We start from the raw sequence: 23,392 nt of genomic DNA, 5'->3' as shown, positions 1-23,392 counted from the left end.
GGATAGTGAAGCTTTCCACCTCTGTGGCCATTCCTCACTTTACTCTGTTTGCCTATAGTCTCACCAGAGTATTGTCTAGGCATCAAGCTTCAGAGGAGAAGCTGCCATTTGGCCTTGAATTTAATTTCTCTTCAGCTTTGGGACATAGAGGGTGGAGTGCATCTCCTTTTTCTTATCTTCAACCACCTGTGAGACTATCTGGGGCAGACGGGGAGGATTTTTCCTAACCTCCGGGCTGGACATTGGCATCCAATGTCATGTTTTGATTCCTGCCCCAGTAATTCTCAGCTTCATTGCTTTGGTAAGGGCAGACTCTGGCTCAAAAATGCCCTACCCAAGCAATTTCTCAGTGTTGGTCATCTAAAGGGGTCATTGCTCCTGTTGGCTGCCACTTAGGGCTAGTCTTGAAAATGCAAGCTTACAGGACTCTCATCTTGGATGTTAGAATAGTTTGGATTATCAAAGGAAAAAATGGCAGTGAAGATTATCCTGTGGTCTCCTCCTTTCCCCTGTCTCCTCTCCCCTTATATACTCACACACAGGGTAGATGCCCTGTGTCTGCTTTCTACTTCCTGGAAACTAAGGGACCCCTCACTTCTCATCCCATCCATTCAACAATGAGATAACGAGGACAAGTATTATCTTCATTAATTAATGAACAAGCTAAGACTTGGAGAAGCTAACTGACTTGTCCAAGGTCCCACCTAGGATGAAGCAGTCCCCCACCCAGTTGTCCTTCTCATGGCAAATCGATCTTGATATTTTCTGTGTCTTTTCAAAGCAAGCTGTCAGTATTCTATCCCTTGATAGAGAAGTCAGTGGCTACTGAACTAATTCCTGACAAGGTATAACTGATGGCACTCACTGTGGCTACTCTCGCTTCAACACTTAACTCCAAGAATAGAACCACAATGCTGTCACTGGGGTACCAGAACAGGTAGTGGGAAATAATCACAAAGAAGATAATTTTCCAATGCCCTTTATATCCAAGCCACCCGAAGATAGTGTTCCCCCTGTTTATATGTTAGTTCCTAAATTGTAGTCAGAGACTGTTAGATTTGGATCTGATCTCCAGATCTTCATGTCAGATTTAAGACAACCTGAGGTTGGTGAACTTTAAGCCAAAGTACAAATTTTCTCTCTCAGCCTAGATTTCTCCTCTAAAGTTTTCTTGTCATAAAGGAGTTGAAAAATACCAAAAAAAAAAAAATGTTTCCTTAATAAAACAAAAGAAAAACATAGCCCAATAATAGCAAATGCTATTTACTGCCATGCACTCTGCTAATTGCTCTACACGCACTATAAAGTGCACTCCTCACAATAATTTCAAAAGGTAGCCAGGCTTCCCCCTTTTCCGCACCCTCTGCCATATGATAGATAAGAAAAAGATGGAAGATAGGTTAATTATTTGTCCAAGGACAAATAGCTAATAAGGCACATGTTGGGATAAGGAAGAATACTCCCTCTTTCACATAAACAGTGAGACTGGAGAAAGGAACTGGCCTTTGGGTGACTCTAATGTCCCTGGTGATTCCTGCCAGAGTACCAAAAATCCTTCAGCTATGTTTCATTAACGCCACACCACATTACCAATTCATAAATATCTGATTCATTTACACAGAAGTAGATCAGACAGACCTAGGTTCAAGGACCAGCTCTGCCTCTTCCTCACTAGGACCATGGGCAAATTTATAACTTTTCTGAGTCTTGGCTTACTATGGATTAAATGGCTGTAATATCTATTCTGGTTGTCTCACTGCCAGATGGATCACATGTGACCTATGAGCAACCTACTCATTGTAGTTGCTTAGAATGTATTTGTGGAATCACATGATAAACATGAGGATGCTTTTTATAAGGCTTTATGAAAATTCTGGAATCAGTATTTCTCACTTTTTAATTAAAAAAATAATTCCCTAAGGGACTTCCATATTTCTGTTTACTACCAAGTGGTTTGCTTCAGTCTGAGTGTGCTGACTCAACTAGAAAAAAAAAAAAAAACAGAGAAAAGGTCAAATCGAACCAATACTGTTTACGAGAAGTTAAACTTCTACAGAGGGATTAAAGTTCTGTACCACATCAGCACAAATATTGCTTCTCTGTTAATCATAAAACAGGGTCACAGGCTAATGTTCACCGCTCGATGAGAGGAGGCCAGCTGGAAGTGGGTAATGATAGAGAATGATTTCTGTGTCCCTCAGCTTCTGCTTACTAAGGTCTCATGCCAACTTTTTTAAAAGTGTGTAGGAAGTTGTTTACATTATATGATTAAGAAAAAATAAAGGAAAGTTTCAGAAAAGTGTGCAATACATAATGTCACTCTTTTTTAAATTAAACAAAAATGGTATGCACACATACTGTTTATGGGTCTATATACGCAGAGAATAACCACACTGAGCTTACTCCTGGGGAATGAAATAGGGTGGGGTGACTCTCATAGGTCACTTTATGTTTTTTTTTAATGTTTTATTTCTCAGTGAATAAGTTTATATATTACATTATTTACTAAACATAATATATTAACAGGTATAAATGAAAGTGTTACTTGGTCAGTCATGTCTGACTTTTAGTGAACCCATGGGCTGTACCTCTGTCCGTGGAATTCTTCAGGCAAGAATACTATAGTGGGTTGCCATTCCCTTCTCTAGGGGATCTTCCTGACCCAGGGATCAAACCTGGGTCTCCTGCATTGCAGGCAGATTCTTTACTTGAGCCACCAGGGAAGCCCCATATTATCAGGTAATACATACGCAAATCTGGGAGAAGGTTGCGAGCACAAATGTACATGAATAAAAGGTAACTACAGAAAACAGAGCTACAAGTGAACTCAGAGGTATCTGTATCAACTTTGCTAACTTTAGAGATGAGGAAATTCAGGCCCAGGAAGAATGTGTCTGATACCCCTTCTAAGTTGTGATGTTTTAGGACTGTAATTCACATTCTACTGGCTTATGACTTGGAATTCTTTTTCCAATCCTTCTTCAGCAGAATAACAGATGAAACCCTGTTATATAGTTCTTTCTGCCTTCTTTAAAGAGACTCTCTGAAAATATAATAATGTGTAAAATATCAATATTTAACTCCTGGAGAATATAAGGGTGTAGAGAATTCATTTGCTTCTCCATGTACACGGCAGGTGGATTTTCAGGAAGACATGAGGGACTTATTCACTGGAAGCCCATGATTGTCAGGCATTGCATTTGGCACTTTCACATACAGATGCAGGAACATGCCCACAGCTTTGTTATGTATCTGATTCCATAGTGACAAGTCCAGTGAGATGCTCTAAAGCAGCCTGATCCCTGGTGCCTTTGAACACATGTGGAGCAGCTCACAAAGAGACCTGAGTGTTGCTCTTTCCTCTAAAATGACACCTAAACCAAAGGAACCCTAGATTTATAGCAACTATATTCTGTTCCCTAACCCAGCACCTCATGTCTAGCCTGGGCCTGGATTGTCTGCAGATGAACCTTGCTTCAAATGATGGTGGCAGCAGAGCAGGAGCCCCTGCTGGATCCACATCAGCTAATGGAACTCTAGGTACCTATAATCACCTAGACCCAGGGATGGAACCTGAGTCTCCCACATTGCATGCAGATTCTTTACCATCTGAGTGACCGGGGAAGCCCCAACTATTTAAAGAGAAGTTTATTTTAAAAGGCAACATATCCTCACAACATGCCTATTCTTCAGATAGTAGAACAAATATGGCAAAATACATCAGCAGCTTTTGATTTTAAATATCTCAAGCTGTAGGATTTTCATACGTTTTCTATAGTAGGAAATGTTATAGAAAGTATCAAATAAGGGAAATGTTTGACAATTCATAATCAAAGGACGACTATGCTCCGTGATGCCTGTTCCATTTCCTCATTTGAGCCGTGGGTGCAGATGAAGGGAAAAACAAGCCAAGAGTTCATTTCTGTGACAAAGAAACTTCAGTGCAAGTTTTAATAGGTGTGGGAAGAGAATGAAGAAAATTACATAAGGAGATAAATATGTAAATAAATCATTGCAATAGGCAGTTGTTATGCAGGGAGCAGAAATGAGCAGGCATTTCAAAAACTGAGTAGAATCTAACCAAATAGGAAAATTCACTATAATGTAATATATAAACTTATTCACTGAGAAATAAAACATTAAAAAAAACCATAAAGTGACCTATGAGAGTCACCCCACCCTATTTCATTCCCTAGGAGTAAGCTCAGTGTGGTTATTCTCTGCGTATATAGACCCATAAACAGTATGTGTGCATACCATTTTTGTTTAATTTAAAAAAGAGTGACATTATGTATTGCACACTTTTCTGAAACTTGCCTTTATTTTTTCTTAATCATATAATGTAAACAACTTCCTACACACTTTTTAAAAAGTTGGCATGAGACCTTGGTAAGCAGAAAATTCACTCTGTTTTCCCTAAGCCAAAGACTCAAAAGGGCCCTCTTACAGGGACTGCTGGTAACTGGATCGGTCCGGATCTACCAGGATGGGTAGCGAGGAAAACAATCATTTCAACAGATCACCACGCTTTCAGCCACCATCACACTTTTCCTGAAAACAAAAGCCAACAAATGTTCCTCTCTGTGCTTAGTGCTATCACTAACCTCTGACTCCCTGGTATTCTCCAGGTAGACAAAGGAGGTTCTTTACTTACAGTCTGAGAGAGGAGAGTCCTCTTGGATCTATCAGAAGCTGTGGATGAGGCAGCAGCTGCCAAATAGGATGAACTTTTGCAACACCCAGTTTTTATAGACTTCTCACCCAAGTTGGTTTGTTGGTTGTTTTTTTTTTTTCTAACTTTTACCCTCTCCTTCCCACCTTGGCCTGGTAGAGAGGTGTTTAACCAATAACTCTGATTGGCTCATAAACAGCCAATCCTTCTAATCATGCTCACACACCCTCTATACTCAGAGTGTTAACACTATAAGGGACATCTGGAGACCTCGTAGTTCTCAATCCGGATTCTCTATTTTACAAATTAGGAGACACAGACAAACGATGAGGAGCAGTCATGCAGCGAGTAGATGACTGGGCTCTGGAGTCCACCAAGGAAAACTGGGAAGCATGTAGCTCAGCTCCAGCACTTACTACACACATGACCTTGGTCAAGGTTATTTTCACTTCTCTGAGCCTGAATTTCCTCCTCTGTAAAGTGGAATCTGAACTTCACAAGAGCATTAAGTGAGTCTGTAAAGTGCCTGCATATAGGAGATACTCAAAGATCCTTCCCAGCGCCTCAAACCAAACTAGGCTCCCCGATGCTTTTAATGTCAGAACACAATGTCTCTTTACTTTAGTCTCATTCTCTCTCAACCTTTATATTTTTGTCTTTAAAGTTGGTAAAAACTAGAATAAAACTCCAAGTGATTGATGTAAGCCACCAGCTCCCCTAGTTACAGCACTGTCTTGAGGACTAGTTCATTCTACAGGGTTTTCTTTTCCTCTGAGCATTAAACCCAAATCTAATTCAAGAGAAGGCAAATAAAAATAGTGTATGCTTCCTAAGGCAAATAATGAAAGAGGCAAAATTTGCAGGAAAATCTAAAAATAATGCAATGACCATGATCACAGGAAAAGTATATTTCTCAGAAACATTCTCCTTTGAAATAACTCATAACATAGGAGGGAAAAAACCATCAAAACCAAAGTGCTCTATGGTATACAGTACAATACCATAGTGAGGGAAATATCAATGAAATAAAGGAAAAAGAAGCAGACCATTGGGTGTAGAGTTTAGGCTCAGACAGCTTCTGAAGGTGGAAAGTGTTACACACTGAATGTGAATATTGAGGGAAACTGAAATGTTTAAAACACAAATTTGAGGCTCATTTGTCTAGGGAAGTTTGGCCAAGGCCTGTCCTAAGGATAACAGAGGACAGAAATGGTATGGACCTAACAGAAGCAGAAGATATTAAGAAGAGATGGCAAGAATACACAGAAGAACTGTACAAAAAAGATCTTCACGACCCAGACAATCACAATGGTGTGATCACTGACATAGAGCCAGACATCCTGGAATGTGAAGTCAAGTGGGCCTTAGAAAGCATCACTACAAACAAAGCTAGTGGAGGTGATGGAATTCCAGTTGAGCTATTTCAAATCCTGAAAGATGATGCTGTGAAAGTGCTGCACTCAATATGCCAGCAAATTTGGAAAACTCAGCAGTGGCCACAGGACTGGAAAAGGGCAGTTTTCATTCCAATCCCAAAGAAAGGCAATGCCAAAGAATGCTCATACTACTGCACAATTGCACTCATCTCACATGCTAGTAAAGTAATGCTCAAAATTCTCCAAGCCAGGCTTCAGCAATATGTGAACCATGAACTTCCTGATGTTCAAGCTGGTTTTAGAAAAGGCAGAGGAACCAGAGATCAAATTGCCAACACCCGCTGGATCATAGAAAAAGCAAGAGAGTTCCAGAAAAATGTCTCTTTCTGCTTTATTGACTATTCCAAAGCCTTTGACTGTGTGGATCACAATAAACTGTGGAAAATTCTGAAAGAGATGGGAATACCAGACCACCTGATCTGCCTCTTGAGAAATCTGTATGCAGGTCAGGAAGCAACAGTTAGAACTGGACATGGAACAACAGACTGGTTCCAAATAGGAAAAGGAGTATGTCAAGGCTGTATATTGTCACCCTGTTTATTTAACTGATATGCAGAGTACATCATGAGAAACGCTGGACTGGAAGAAGCACAAGCTGGAATCAAGATTGCCGGGAGAAATATCAATAACCACAGATATGCCGATGACACCACCCTTATGGCAGAAAGTGAAGAGGAACTCAAAAGCCTCTTGATGAAAGTGAAAGTGGAGAGTGAAAAAGTTGGCTTAAAGCTCAACATTCAGAAAACGAAGATCATGTCATCGGGTCCCACCACTTCATGGGGAATAGATAGGGAAACAGTGGAAACAGTGTCAGACTTTATTTTTCTGGGCTCCAAAATCACTGCAGATGGTGACTGCAGCCGTGAAATTAAAAGACGCTTACTCCGTGGAAGGAAAGTTATGACCAACCTAGATAGCATATTCAAAAGCAGAGACATTACTTTGCCAACAAAGGTCCACCTAGTCAAGGCTATGGTTTTTCCAGTGGTCATGTATGGATGTGAGAGTTGGTCTGTGAAGAAGGCTGAGCGCCAAAGAATTGATGCTTTTGAACTGTGGTGTTGGAGAAGACTCTTGAGAGTCCCTTGGACTGCAAGGAGATCCAACCAGTCCATTCTGAAGGAGATCAGCCCTGGGATTTCTTTGGAAGGAATGATGCTAAAGCTGAAACTCCAGTACTTTGGCCACCTCATGGGAAGAGTTGACTCATTGGAAAAGACTCTGATGCTGGGAGGGATTGGGGGCAGGAGGAGAAGGGGACGACAGAGGATGAGATGGCTGGATGGCATCACTGACTCGATGGACGTGAGTCTGAGTGAACTCCGGGAGTTGGTGATGGACAGGGAGGCCTGGCGTGCTGTGATTCATGGGGTCGCAAAGAGTCGGACACGACTGAGCGACTGATCTGATCTGATCTGATCTGAAACCATGGAAAGTTCCCATCAGTGCTCCTGACTTCACCAGCCTCCCTAAGGCACACTTTCTGGTGCTCATTCAAACACCTGGTACTTGACTTGTCAGACTAGGATGACTGATCTGGAGACATATGAAGTTTCATCAAGTTTGACTTTTGTCAGAGGATAAAGGAGGAATAAGAGGTGGATGATGACGAAAGAATAGAGAGTGGGCTTAGTAATAGTTGTTGGGCATCAGGGCCGGGTGGTCAGAACTGTGATTGGAACATTTTACCCACTGAGAAATTTATGGTAGAAATAATTTCCCACAGGCTACTAGGATAATTATTTTTGTTGTAATAATGACAACGATAACAATAATAATAGCTCTTTTTTGAAGTTTTATGATGCACTTGATTTTTTTGATGTATGCTCTCTAATCTAGCACCTCTCTGAAGAAAGGTTTATTAGCCCCACTTTCTGGACAAGGAAACTCTGGCTCAGAGAGATTAGGTAACTTGCCATAAGTCACAGGAAAGGTACACGGAGTACCTGTCTCACTTCAAGTCAGGGCGAGCTGCTTACGTTTTGGTGACCTCAAACTGCAGAGATTTGCTCTCTCCCTCTCCACCTCCCAGCAGTTTGTAACCTTGGACATTAAATCTGCATTAATCAGGGAAGAATGACTTGCGTTTGCAGACCAAGGTGGCCCTGATCTGCTGAGTGTCGCTTCACGTGAACAGCAGACTGGCCAGGCATGTCGGAGGCGTATGAATTCATCTGCCCCTGAGTGGTGCCGCCTGCTGCTGCTCCATGGCATCAGCATTTGGCCACCTCCACAGTCTGACGTGCAACTGAAGCTCAAAGTTCAGGAAAGCAAGAGTGATGCTTACTGGATCTTATAGAACCAGCAACTCCTGAGCAACAGAGACTATTTACAGTTTTTTTAAGTCTCTTACCTCAGTAAAATATTAAAATTGAGATGTCATGATATGTGAACTTGGAGGCAGTGAAACATTGTGGAATCTCCCAATCTCATTAGTCCTCAGTTTCACCATCTGTAAGATAAGCTGGTAATGCCTCCATCAGAAACTGATTGTGAAGATGAATGAAACAGCATACAACTAGGAATTTAGTACAGTTATTTCACTAAATAACTGGATCTGAATGTATAATTCTGATTTAGAGGCCTCTGACTGCAGACTCTTCTCATAGGCAATAATAAGATGGCATCATTCCAGATCATTACTTTCAAAACCTCCAACAACTGCCTAATTTCTTTCACTCTTTGCCCCACTCTGGATACTTCTAGCCTGAATAAGATTTTACATGAGTTAAATGAGTTCATGTATAATATGAGGTCTAGGTCTACAAACTTGCACATGCAAATAAATCTCGTGTTTCTCAGGTTATACTCACTGTAGGATTAGTAATGTCACAGAAAAAGAACTTTTGTAAAATGGGGCCAAATCTTCACAATGCAAGGAAGAACCAGGGATGGATCAACATGATTTTTTTTTTTAAATTTGTCTGTGCCAGGTGTTAGTTGCAGCATGAGGGACCTTAAGCTGCAGCACTCGAACTTGTGGGATCCAGTTCCCTGACCAGGGATCAAACCTGGGCCCTTGCATTGGGAGTGCGAAGTCCCAGTCACTGGACCGCCAGGGAAGTCCCTCAACATATTTTAAAATATCTTTCCTACTTTGTAGGACAGACATTTCCTTATGTATTACAATCCGCTTTGGTGGCTGGGATGGTTTCAGGACCCTGAAATCAGCAGTCACTATTTTGGTCACAGTGACAGGGCAGTGTTTGTTACCTCAGCATGGTTCACAAAATTGTTATTGAGGTTCTGGGTGAATAGAACTTTGATCACTATAGGGACTTTTTGTAGAGGATACACATTTGTAGCAAATATAAAATGAATAAGACTGGCCTGTTCTCAAGAAAATTATCGGAGAGGTGGGAGGAGCAGGTTGAGGTCAGAATCCAATCAAACCAAGTAGTACGAAAATGTATATGAAAGTATCAAGAGATAGTTGTAGTGGTGGCTATTACCACAGTGTTCATGAAAGACTCTATAAAATATGCGAATGAAAAACCTAGGCATTCTGGACTTTTACAAGTCATGTTCCGTATCAATTGATTCAGCCCATCAGACTGTAGAACCTATGTGGGTTGGGGCAGTGACACCTTGCCGCTGTCTTCCCAGCAATCGGCACCAAGCCTAAAACACAGTAGGCACACACTCAATGTTTGTGAATAAATGAATTAATAAATATATGAATCCTTTCCTATCAATGTCAGAAAAGTCTAGAGTAACTGTCTTATAATTCCTATCTCTGAGAACTTTGAAATCATTAAGGGGTAGAACATGACCATTACTTTCTTCTAAAACTATATTAGATTCTGAAAGTTCTTCTATCATTGTTTACTGGAATTTCACAGGCAACCAGGCTGCAGCTCCCCTTAAACGGTACGCATGAACCACAGCCCCATCTCCCCTTTTTAAAAAGTGTGGAAAAACACACATAATATAAAATATAGCATCTTAACCATTTTTAAGTGTTCAGTAGTGTTCATTAGTGTTCCATAGGTTCACACTGCTGTGCATCCAATCTATAGAACTCTTCTCATCTTACAAAACTAATACTTTGTATCCATTAGACAACCATTTTCCACTTCTCCCTCTACAGCCCCTGGAAACTATCTTTCTACCCCCTGGCTCTGAATTTACTCTAGGTATCTTATACAAGTGGAATGATGTAGTTTTGTGTTTTTGTGACTGGTTTATTCACTTAGTATAATACCCTCAAGTTTCATCCATGTTGTAGCACATGTCAGATTTTCCTTCTTTTTAAAGGCTGTATAGGACTTCCCTGGTGGTTCAGTGGTTGAGAGTCTGTCTGCCAATGCAGAGGATATAGGTTCAATCCCTGCTCCAGTAAGATTCCACATACCACAAGGCAACTAACTCCATGCTCCAAAACTACTGAGCCCACGCGCCACGACTACTGAAGACCTGATGCTCTAGAGTCTGTGCTCTGTGACAAGAGAAGCCACTGCAAAGAGAAGCCCAAAAACTGCAATGAGAGAGTAGCCCCTGCTCTCTGCAATTAGAAAAAGCCCACGCACAGTAACGAAGACTCAACACAGCCAAAAATATTGTTTTTTAATTTTTAAAGGCTGCATAATATCCCAGTGTATGTATACATATCATATAACACACTTATAGATACAGATTATAGATATAGACACAGATAAGTATAGATATCACATTTTGCTGTTCTATTCATTGGTCTCTGGACACTTGAGCTGCTTTCCCCTTTTGGCTATTTTGAATAATGCTGCTATTAAAATGGGTGTGCACATATCTAAGATTGTGCTTTCAATTCTTTTATGGTCCCTTTATTAATGTAACAACTTGATTGAAAGAGAATTCACATGCCATACAATTCACCTGTTTAAAGTGTAAAATCCAATGATATTTGGTATATTCAGAGTATTACAGGTCAGCTTGTGAAAGACATGTGGTGGGTTTTCAAAAAGGTCAGAATCTGAGGGTATAAACTCAGAGCACCAGAATGAAGCCCAGGTCAAGAGCCATTGGGTGCAGCAGATGTGGGGATGGAAGAGTCAGGGATCATCTTTCATTTTCTCATGGTGAATTTTTTCTGTATCATTATCATGCTTGATGCTGCTGCTGCTAAGTCGCTTCCGACTCTGTGAACTCTGTGCATTTTAGGAAGACTGGAGTACCTGTGTATGTTCATATATCTCAGATGAATAAATTTAAAGCAATCCAAATTCTAGGGTTTAGAATACCACTACCTTGAGACTAGAGAGTAAAATTGAAACTGAAATATGATTTTTTTAAAAAGTTTTCCATTTTCTTGTCTGAAGAAGAGTGTTTGTGCAGTTAGGATGCTATAGAGGCAAAGTGAGTTGGAAAGAATGGGCTGAAGAATTTCAGAACTGCTGAGCAACCAGTACTTATCTGATAGGAAAGTTACTCTGGTCAGCAGTGACCACCACTGTTACTTTTCCCCCAGTCCCTCACAGGGGGTTGTTTACTGCTTTGTCAGTGTTTTCTCTTGGTCTTTTGCTCAATCATCTCAAAGTCCATTTTTTCTCTCACTATCTAATCAGAATTATCAGTCACTTATGTCATTTATGACCTCCAGCTTAGTATTTCTTTCACTCTCTCTTATCTCTTTAGTAAAACTACCTAGTGATCTAACTGCACCCCTGACTAGCCACGGGACTGAAGGAAATCACGTTCTCCCAGTCTGCCTTCCCTGATGTGGAAAGTGGATCCAGTGATACTATCCCTGTCTACCAACTTTACCATTTTGTTGCACTATTGTTGAACAATAACATCTAAATAAATGCTTGGAATATCATAACCACATCATGAGAAACGCTGGGCTGGAAGAAGCACAAATCAAGATTGCTGGGAGAAATATCAATCACCTCAGATATGCCGATGACACCACCCTTATGCCAGAAAGTGAAGAGGAACTAAAAAGCCTCTTGATGAAAGTGAAAGAGGAGAGTGAAAAAGTTGGCTTAAAGCTCAACATTCAGAAAACGAAGATCATGGCATCTGGTCCCATCACTTCATGGCAAATAGATGGGGAAAGAGTGGAAACAGTGTCAGACTTTATTTTTTGGGGCTCCAAAATCACTGCAGATGGTGACTGCAGCCATGAAATTAAAAGATGCTTACTCTTTGGAAGGAAAGTTATGAGCAACCTAGATAGCATATTGAAAAGCAGAGACATTACTTTGGCAACAAAGGTCCGTCTACTCAAGGCTATGGTTTTTCCAGTGGTCATGTATGGATGTGAGAGTTGGACTGGGAAGAAAGCTGAGCACCGAAGAATTGATGCTTTTGAAGTGTGGTATTGGAGAAGACTTTTGAGAGTCCCTTGGACTGCAAGGAGATCCAACTAGTCCATTCTAAAAGAGATCAGCCCTGGGATTTCTTTGGAAGGAATGATGCTAAAGCTGAAACTCCAGTACTTTGGCCACCTCATGTGAAGAGTTGACTCATTGGAAAAAACTCTGGTGCTGGGAGGGATTGGGGGCAGGAGGAGAAGGGGACGACAGAGGATGAGATGGCTGGATGGCATCATTGACTCGATGGACGTGAGTCTAAATGAACTCCGGGAGTTGGTGATGGACAGGGAGGCCTGGCGTGCTGCAATTCATGGGGTCACAAAGTCGGACACGACTGAGCGACTGAACTGAACTGAATAGAATTAGAAAGGGTAATAAATCACGCTACTTCATGGAAGCAGACATTACACTGCTCTGCAGCATGTACACACACACACACAGTGGAGAATCAGAAAACAAGGTTCTGGCCTTGGCTCTACCCTGAATAGATGAATAACATGGCCCAAGAAAGGGCACAGGCATTTGTTGAGCATTTACTTCTTACAGGACCTTTTCTAGGCACTTCAGGTAGAACACTTCATTTAATCCCCACTACATCCATCACCAGGGTAGGCAGCGTTTTAGGGGAGAGAGTTGATCCTGTCTCTGGCTAACGAGCTATTACACCATTAGTAAAGCATCAGGGAAAGGACTGAGATATAGATCTGTGACTCTAAAGTCATCCTGGGACCTTGCGCTTATGATCTGCACAGTGAAGGAGGGGGTTGCTTCTAGCTCTAATATTCTGAGGTCTTGTCCCCTGAAATTGCATGTGTTTTATGCACACAGTTGTCCTAAAACAAAGGAAATGGTTTTAAACAGCAAGATGAAAAACTTGAATAAGACCATGGAAAGTTTTCTTTGGGGAAGTATTGTTGAAATGGGTTATTTATTGACTAGAGTTTCTCAAAATACTGCTGTGTATGAAAGAAACTGGTTGGTTCTAATCCTTTGTCTCTTATTCGCCTGCTCTTTGGGTTTGTTTTATCCCACCTCAGCATTCTTTTGGAATGAAAAGTGCCAGGCTGACCAGATCCAGCATCACATTTTCCATGAAAGCTGAACAAAAGGCCCAGACACTGAGGGGCAGGCCGCCAACCAGCATATGCAGACGGCAGGCCAGTCAGTGGCTTAGTGGCCACCTCAGTGCCACCTACCCTCTCACAGAAAGGCAGAAGAGGGTCACTGAGCTTCCCAGGTAATAAATCTAGTCACTTAGAAGCTCAACATTCTGCCTTTCTGAAGGTCCAGTCATATATTTTCTTGGCGAGTCAATATATTTTAGTCATTATGAATGTGAACTCTGAAGTCAGCTGGAACTTGCACTGAATTTCACAGCTTCCTGGCTGTGTTACTTTGAGCAAGTTCTCTAACTTTGCTGAGCCTTGGTTTCCTCAGCAGCAAAAGGATAATAAAACTTAGCCTGCAACATTGTTGGAGGATTGGATTGAATAATGAACAAAAGGAGCTAAGTATAATGCCTAACAAAAATCAAGTACTGGATAAATAGCAGATATTGCTGTCAGCATAATCATTCTTTCTCCTCCCCACATTCTCCAAATTCCCTTCTCTCTTTCTATCACTAAAGAGGAGTTGTTCCAAAATGTTTGCTCCCACAGCACTCAATCTCACCATCTCCTGTGCCTTTCATCCTGAATTCTTCTATCTCACTCCCACTCTCACAAGCTTTCTCCATTTACTATGCAGAAAAACTAAGCTGGATGCTGAGTCCATCTCAAAAGTTGCATACCTACACCCAAGAAGAGGTACCCTCTCAGAAAGTGGTGGAGAGCTGCAGATGGAATAACTTTTTTCACCCATTATGCAATGGAAAGAAGAATGACTTATCCATTGGAAAAGATGAAGAGAGGTTGAAACAGGCGAGAGGACACTGAAGAAAATGGCAATATTATGTGTGGAAAGTATAAAGGGGAACGAAGGAGACAAGACAAAGAGAGAAGGCTATGCACCCAGGCTTCCAGACTTAGAAGCAGACTGGGTGGCAGGAAGGGTCCACCTGCCAGGCAGGCAGCCAAGCTGACTTCATCAGCACTCCTGTGCTGTACCGTTCACCATACATGACTGGCCTGCCTTATGGCCATGGCGTGCCTGTCCTCTGTGGCACAGCTGACTCTTAAACACGCTAGGACCCACTGGGCTGCCAGTTGAAGGTGAAAATAACAGACTGGAACATATTATCTCTGTGGCAGGGAGCCCAGGGAGGTCCTCATCCAATGACTGGCACCCCAGGAGAGGAGGCTGTGTGCCGAATGATCATGACCAGGCAGTGGATGCCCTGGTTTCTTTGTAGGGAGGAATAAGGGGAATATTCACCCTTTTAAAAATCTGTGTCCTGTCCGGGGCCTACCCTCTTCTGTCTCTCATTTTATTGCCTCTCCTTCGATCATTTGCCAAGTGAGAACAGAGCTCTTTGATCCTAGGAAGGACTGTTAAAGCTGTCACTTAAAAAACTAGGAAGAAAAAAGGCAGTCACTTATCACAAATAATTATATTCTAGAATGCCATGGTTAGAGAAAACACGATTACCTCTTGCTAGTGCTCTTGTTCAAATGTGTGTAGGTAAAGTTAGCATTTTTCCCATGTCCTTTCCTCTCTCCAACCACTAAGGCACTTGTCTCTAGGATCTTTTTTCCCTTATAACTTCTCCCATATCCATCTCAGACCTAAGAGGTTAGCAGTCTATAGTGGTTCTGCAACAGAGAAGGTCCCTTTAGGATCTAGCAGGAAAGAGAAAGCAAGACCACAAATAGATGTATATAACTCAGATTTCAGCTCTGTGCACCTTTTGTGTGTGTGTGTGTGTGTGTGTGTGTGTGTGGTGGTGGTGGTGATGGGGTTGGGGGTGGGGTTTGTACTGTCCAGAATGCAGGACTAGTTCCCCAACCAGGGATTGAACTCTTGCCCCTACACTGGAAACACAGAGTTTTAACCATTGGCTGCCAGGGAGTCCTCCTTGCCTTTTTAGATCCACATATGCTTGGCTCAAACCTCCGTTCTACAACCTCCAAAAAGCCCAATGCCTTCCTCCAATTTGAAGAAATTTCCCAGGGGAGCTCTTGGAAATTATTAAGGCCACTCTGGCTCAGAGCTTCTCCTTTCACTGATAGTTCAGCCAAGCACAGGAGTCATTCTTCCAGCCCCGGGGCACCAGTTCTGTCCAAGCCTTGGTGACCCAGATGGGAAATTCCACTCCTTCATTGCTGCTGCTGCTGCTAAGTCACTTTAGTTGTGTCCGACTCTATGTGACCCCAGAGACGGCAGCCCACCAGGCTCCCCCGTCCCTGGGATTCTCCAGGCAAGAACACTGGAGTGGGTTGCCATTTCCTTCTCCAATGCGTGAAAGTGAAAAAATAAAGTGAAGTCGCTCAGTCGTGTCCAACTCCTAGCGATCCCATGGACCACAGCCTACCAGGCTCCTCTGTCCATGGGATTTTCCAGGCAAGAGTACTGGAGTGGGGTGCCATTGCCTTCTCCAAGAGTCGGACATGACTGAGCGACTCCTTCATTAGACTCCCACAAAAAAGCAAAGACACAAAGTTCACTCTCACAAAGTTCTCTGGTAATGTTAAAAGATAAACTGAGGAGTATTAAAAATATGAGAATTTACTTGAGCAATGCCAACTGATTAGAAGTGCTTTGTAGAAGGAAGCTGGGGAACCGCTTTTGTAGAGCACAGGTGGAAGCCAAGGAAGTTGTCTTATGGCCTTCTTGTCGAATTCGTTTAACAGCAGACATCACTAAAGGTTTGTGGAAATGGGAATTACATGGCGGCCACAGAACAATTTAAAATTGAGCATTAGCCACCCCTCCTTCCAAGAGCCTTCTGAAACACCCACCAGATGTAAGATGCTGCAGTGTCCTTTCCCCCACCTCCCATGCTCCTCCTCACTTCTTCCCTCACAGACTGCCCTTGGAAGTGTGGATTGTTCCTGCTCTACCAACTGAAGCAGTGGCCCCTCAACTCATCTCCAAACATTCTATCTCCAAACAAATCCACTTGCGCTATCGACGCGCCATCTACTCCCCTCGTGAGGCGAACTCAGGAACCCTGAGACTTCCTCTTATATGGTGCACCTTCCTTAAAGGAACCTTCCTTAAAACACCTTCCTTCGTGTTAGGTCACAAGTTTGAGTTCTCTCTTAAGGCTATTCCAAGGGTGTGTGGTGTGGGGCAAGAGACTGGCAAGCCCTTGCTGGCGAGTTCAAAGGAATGTTATCTCTCTGAGAGAAGAACCGAAACAGCACATGCGATCAGAGTTGGGTCTGTGCTAAGTCTCCAGCTCTGACACAGAACTTCTGGGGCATGTCGTGGATGTGGGGACAACGTGGGCGCCGGGTTGAGAGAAGCAATCTTTGCGTGGTCCCATTCTCCCCTCCTCCGCCGCCTCCCTTCTTCCCTGTGACTGTGGCAGTGAAACAGAATCGGAAAACACCAGGGAAGAATTAACAAAGGACAAGCATTCCTTTGGATCCGGATGATGTAAATTCATTTTCTCGAGGTAGACGTGACCAGGACAGATGGTGGTTCTGTGAGCTAATCATGCCAGGAAGAAAAGCAAGGGAAGATATGGATGATTCTGAACTTTAAGTTAGTATTTTTTTTATATAGACTTCCACTTCCTTTAAACTGGATGTAAGAATCTGCCCACACAGGGTTGACCTTCCTCCACATTCCTCCTGTTAAACCCAGGAAGAGCAATATTTTAAATTAGGTATGTATCAATGGAATTTTTCTCTTGGCCAAGTAGGGAGTCTAGCCAAATTAGAACTACATGTCCATTAACATACAGACTGCACTCCGGCACCTATTTAAGGGGCTTCCTAGGTGGTGCTAGTGGTAAAGAATCTGCCTGTCAATGCAAAAGAGGTAAGAGTTCTATCCCTGGGTAAGGAAGATCCCCTGGAGGAGGGTATAGCAACCCACTCTGGGGGGCTACAGTGCATGGGATTGCAAAGTGTTCAACAGGATAAAGCAAGTTAGCATACTTGCCTCCATTTAAAATGAACAAAACAGTTTTTGTATTTGCTTCCATACCTGTGGTTCTAGGCTGAGTAAAGATTGGGCTATTTAGGCCCACAGATTCCTCAACTCTCACCAGGACCAGTGCCAGAGGCCAGGAGGGGCTGTGCTTCACATTCAAGAAAGACCTCAAATTTCCTTTACATGTTATCTCTACATGAGTTACTCAATAGTTATTTCTTTGTATATGTGTTCAAAACATTAATTTGCTGAATGTATGCATTCAAATTACACCACAGATTTGGTAACTCTAGCTCTGCCATTTCTACATTTTCCATATATTTACTGGAACCTTAAAATTATAGAAATAGCCTGGGTCTCTCTTGGCCACTGACAGCCAATATCCTACACCTATCTTGATTGTTTATATACATAATAAAGAAGTATAAACTTGGACTCAAGTCCCCTAATTATGTATCAAAAGATCACCTGAAAGAAATATTAGGAAGAGATTCTTTGACGAATATGTAGTCTATCTAGTTTGTCGATATCAGAGGTACATTGCACACCCAGTCCTACACCTTTGCTTCTGGAGTTGTTCTGGGTAAATAGCATTAGTGTGCTTTCCATGTAATGCCATGTGACTTGCCTGAGGGCCATCATCAAAAATAGTACAGAGAGTGTAACTCACTCTCTGGTTATCGTCCAATAAAATCTCATCACAGACTGTGTTCATTATGAAGTTCAAACAGAAATTCTTGTCTGATCTGAGACCTAAGAATATTTAGTTCTTCTCCTGAGTAATGAGTTTAATTTTATCTTATAATGTTCTGACGTTGCTTAACTAGCCAGGTTTCCATTTCTCATGGTCTGTTAGTTCATTCACAGACACATTTTTGATCTACCCATACAAAGTGGCAGACCATTGTGGTTAGTTAAATCTAATTTGTTTACTACTTCTTTTCAGTTTTATCTCTGGGCTTTTGTTTTTGATGTTTGTTTTTTTAATTTTGGTTTTTAATATTTTAGTTCTTAATCCAGGTGTATTTTATTTTTGTGAATGGCATGAGGCAGGGATGTAAATATATTTTTCCCCAAATAGTAAATTGTGAGCCGTGCATGTTCTTAAATTGCAAATAGCAGATTCTACTTGTCTTAACTTGAGTTGCAATAAAAATAGCATAGGTTGAATAGCTTAAATAGCAACAAACATTTTCCTCACAGTTTTGGAGGCTGAGAAATCCAAGATAAAGGTAGATCCGGGCAGATCCAAGGTCTGCAGAGGACCCACTTCCTGGTTTGCAGATGAGTATCTTCTCATTGATTTCCGACATGGCAGACAGCAGAGAGGTGAAACGAGCTATCTCCTGTCTTTTTATAAAGGCATTCATCCTATTCATTGAAGGCTCTACCCTTAAGACCTGATCACCTCCCAGGGTCCCCGCCTCCTGAGACTGTCACATTGAAGGTTAGGATTTCAACATTTGGATTTTGGGTAATTCACAGACCTCTGAGAGAGCCCGAGAACTAGACTTTGTAGGCCACACAGCCTAGAACAAGACAAGCATGGTCAATATATCCAGAAGAAATACCTGACCACACCACAGGATAGTTCTGGCAAAAAACAAAACCAAACAAAAAAACAAGCAAACGAAAAACTTAAAAAATAAAAAAAAGATTCAGTGGGACACTTGCAACTCTGACATGGTGCTCTGAAAGAGCAAACATTTTTGACACCACACTTGCCAGACGGGTCTCTCTGAATATGCTCCCTTCTACATCATGGTTCCTTTCTACCTCAGATGTCAGTGGTGGGAGGACTAATAGAATCGAAGTCATATGCCTGATTTATGGATTCTCTCAGAAAAGCAGGACTTGCTTATGTTGTGAGACATAATTAGACTGTCAGAAGGGTATTCAAAAGATATCGGGCAGCCATAATGCAGAGTTCCACTACATTAATCAGTTCTCTCAATACTGTCTCTAAAACAATTCAGCATTCTTTTGAAATACTGCCCATAAAACATTGATTAATACATAAATTGTAGATGTATCCTCAGCATTAACACACACATAAATATATTATGCTTTCTATTTTTCCATTGATGCATTTTTGTTTATCTTGTACTACTCAACACTGTTTTAATTTTTATAGCTTATGATACATTTAAATATCTAAAAGAATATGTCCCTACAATCTTCAAAGATTTCTTGCCTCTTCTTACCTTTTAATTTTCCAAACAAACTTTAGACTGGTTTCATGAAATCCTCAATTTGGCATCCTGACTGCAATTATGTTAACATTATAAACAAATAGGGAAGTAATTGGTGGTTGTTAAAGTTTACCATAAAGAAAAGCAATATACCATTCCATTTACACCTTAATTTTTGTAATTCACTAAAGTTTTGAAGTTTTTTTGATAATTGGACCTTTGCATTTCCTGTTCTGTGTATCCTAGGGATTTTCGTTGTTGTTTCTATCAGTGGAACATTTTTCATTATATTTTAACTTATTAATGGTGTTAGAAAATCTATATATTATAGAAAAGTTTTCTTTAATAACTCACCTCCTTTTTACATCCATAACTAGTTCTAATTATTTTTCAGTTGACTGTCTTTACTTGAAAAAAATCTAAAATAAGAGAAATTATATTGTGTAGAAATAGTTAACAATTGGTATATTCATTTTCAGCTATGACTTACAGAAAAAGGCTAAAATTTTGTGGTAATAGTATGCTTCTTATTATTTTTCATAGTAAAGTTATCAGTGTTTCATTAAGTGTAATATTGCTTTTTTAGTTTGAGATATGAGATATTCATTCTTTAGAAAATTATATATCTTAATCTGCATTAAAATGATAAAGAGAGAAAAACAAATATTGTAAATTAACACATATATGGAATCTAGAAAAACGGTACGGATGAACCTATTTGCAGGGCAAGAATGGAGATGCAGAGAGAGAGAATGGACTTATGGACATAACGGGAGAAGGAGAAGATGGGGCAAATTCAGAGACTAGCACTGACATACTGCACACTGCTATGTATAAAACAGACAGCTAGTGGGAAGCTGCTGTATAACACAGGGAGCCCAACCTGGCTGCTCTGTGAGGACCCAAAGGGGTGGAGTGGGAGGGAGGGAAGACTCAAGAGGGAGATAAATATATATAGTTATGACTGATTCACCTTGTTGTAGGGCAGAAACTAACACAACATGGTAAAGCAAGCATCCTCCAAATTAAAAAAAAATGATAAAGAGCACTGAAGCAGATACTTTCAGCCACCTCTGGCCACAGGACATCTGCAGGAGGTGCTGCCTGGGATGAATTAGTGACAAAGTTGTCATAGGCAACTTTGCCCGAGTGGGCACGGAGTGCAGGGCTAGGTCTTGTTTTTGTGGTGGTAGAGGCTGTCGCTGGGTCTGGCGGAATCGGGGCGAAGGGGCAATAAAGAGAGGCAAAGCGTGCAGAGATCCGTCATTTTACAGGGAGCACGCTGACCCTGAGCGCGTCCTGGAGCCCACGCAAAGCTGGCCAAGCGGCCACGAGGCGGCGCAGGAGGATGCGGTGGCCCAGGCGGCGGCCCAGGATGGGGTGTTGGATTTCAGAGGCGGCTAGCGCCACCACTTGCAGGACTTCAGCAAATGGAGCCACTTGACTATTTGGCCTTGGAATCGAACGCATGTTGCCTTCTCAAGAGCAGAAAATATTTTCTTAATCAAATCTCGGATGTGCAAGAAAAGAGGATGAGTAACGATATAATCCATGTGTCTCCAGGCAGTTTCCTAAAAACTATAGTTTATGAAAGTGAGTGTTAGTTGCTCAGTCGTGTCCCACTGGGGTAACCATAATTCTAGGCACCAGCACAGTCAGCTGAATTAACCTTAGAAGTGCAATAAAATGTGTGACCATAGCAGAATATTATAGGTAAAGAACAGAAGCTGGGAGAGATCCTTGGATAGAGATATAAAATATATATAGATAAAAATATAGATAGGTACCATCTCACACTTCCAAAATAAACTGAAGATATGCAGGCACTTTTGAGTAATAGAAGAGTAGGGGTGTGTGGATGTAGTCAATTATCTAGTAAGACATTAACAAAAGAAATGGAAAACCCCTTTTAACAAGTGAGATATAGAAGTGCCTCAGCACCACCCCCACCCCCATCTGATAGAAGGAAACTAAAAATCCTTTCCTAAAATAAGATAACTTCATTTTAGGCTCCAAGTTTTTTCCACACATAATGTTTCAAATACAATATCTGCTGCTGCTGCTGCTAAGTCACTTCAGTCGTGTCCGACTCTGTGCGACCCCATAGACGGCAGCCCACCAGGCTCCCCCGTCCCTGGGATTCTCCAGGCAAGAACACTGGAGTGAGTTGCCATTTCCTTCTCCAATGCATGAAAGTGAAAAGTGAAAGTGAAGTCTCTCAGTCGTGTCCGACTCTTAGTGACCCCATGGACTGCAGCCTACCAGGCTCCTGCGTCCATGGGATTTTCCAGGCAAGAGTACTGGAGTGGGGTGCCATTGCCTTCTCCGAATACAATATCTAACACACTTTAAAAGATAAGCAGACAAGTGAACTGAAAATATTTAATTAAATAATGGAAATAATTTATATTAAAGATTTTCAGAGGCAACTGAAGTAGCACATTTTTTTACCTGAAGTACTTATATTAAAATAGCAGAAAGACTGAGCTAAAGTTAAAAAAAAGAAGAAACCAGAATAAATCTAAAGAAAGGCTATGAGTAGAAACAAATAAAACAAATGACTTCCCTGATAGCTCAGACAGTAAAGAATCTGCCTGCAATGCAGGAGGACCCAGGTTCAATCCCTGGGTCAGGAAGATCCCCTGGAGAGGGGAATGGCAACCCACTCTAGTATTCTTGCCTGGAGAAGTCCATGGACTGAGGAACCTGGTGGGCTACAGTCCATGGCATCCCAAAGAGTTGGACACAACTGAGTGACTAACACAGAAACAAATGAAACGAGATAAGTTTATCCTTTGAAAAGGCAAATGACAGACCTTCTGCCAAGATGATTTATTTTGCCTTCTCCTTGTCGTCATCAAAGTTAAGAATTTTCAAAAGGGTATGAAAAAGACAACAAGGATATCAAGAAACTTCTGGCCCACATATTTGAAAACCTAACTAAAATGGACAATTACTGGAATGATAACAAAATTGACTCAAGAAGAAATAGACCAACACAATTCTGTAAAGCAATTATTCTTCAATTAAAAATAAATAAATTTAAAATAAAGAAGAAATAGAAAAACCATTAAAGAAGTAGAAACTGAAGTTGCTCTTAGCACATGGAAAAAATTCAATATCACGTATGAAACGAGATGCCAGTCCAGGTTCAATGCACGATACTGGATGCTTGGGGCTGGTGCACTGGGACGACCTGGAGGGATGGTATGGGGAGGGAGGAGGGAGGAGGGTTCAGGAGGGGGAGCACATGTATACCTGTGATGGATTCATTTTGATGTTTGGCAAAACTAATACAATTACGTAAAGTTTAAAAATAAAATAAAATTAAAAAAAAAAAAGAAAAAAAAATTCAAGGGCCACAGTTTTATTGATTTAACAATGGAACAAATGCTTCTGATTTTACTCAATACTATTCCAAACTGCAGAAAAAGTAGACATTTCCAACTTATTTATGAGACTCACAAGAGCCTGAAAGTAAAACCTAAAAAGATAGTATGAAAAATGACAGTCTCTTTAGTGAGCTTATGGTGGTGTGGTGTGGGTGCGTGCTCAGTTGTGTTCAACTTTTTGTGACCCCATGGACTGTGGCCCACTAGGCCCCTCTTTCCATAGAATTTCCCAAGCAAGAATACTGGGTGGGTTGCCATTTCCTACCCTAGGGAATCTTCCCCACCCAGGGATTAAACGGATGTCTGTTAAGTCTCCTGCATTGGCAGGCATGTTCTTTACCACTAGCACCACCTGGGAAGC

General features: G+C 41.4%; 1 protein-coding gene across 4 annotated transcripts in view; it reads right to left on the bottom strand.

The window, feature by feature from the left end:
- The window catches only part of ALDOB (aldolase, fructose-bisphosphate B), an 89,087-nt gene that overhangs the window by 10,665 nt on the left and 55,030 nt on the right, over positions 1-23,392 (bottom strand). The gene's annotated exons all lie outside the window — the stretch shown is intronic.

This window comes from Bos mutus, chromosome 8 (assembly GCF_027580195.1).
Source record: "Bos mutus isolate GX-2022 chromosome 8, NWIPB_WYAK_1.1, whole genome shotgun sequence".
Taxonomy (NCBI): Eukaryota; Metazoa; Chordata; class Mammalia; order Artiodactyla; family Bovidae; genus Bos; species Bos mutus.
The sequence above is the reverse complement of the archived record's forward strand: the minus strand, read 5'-3'. Positions and strand labels throughout refer to the sequence as shown.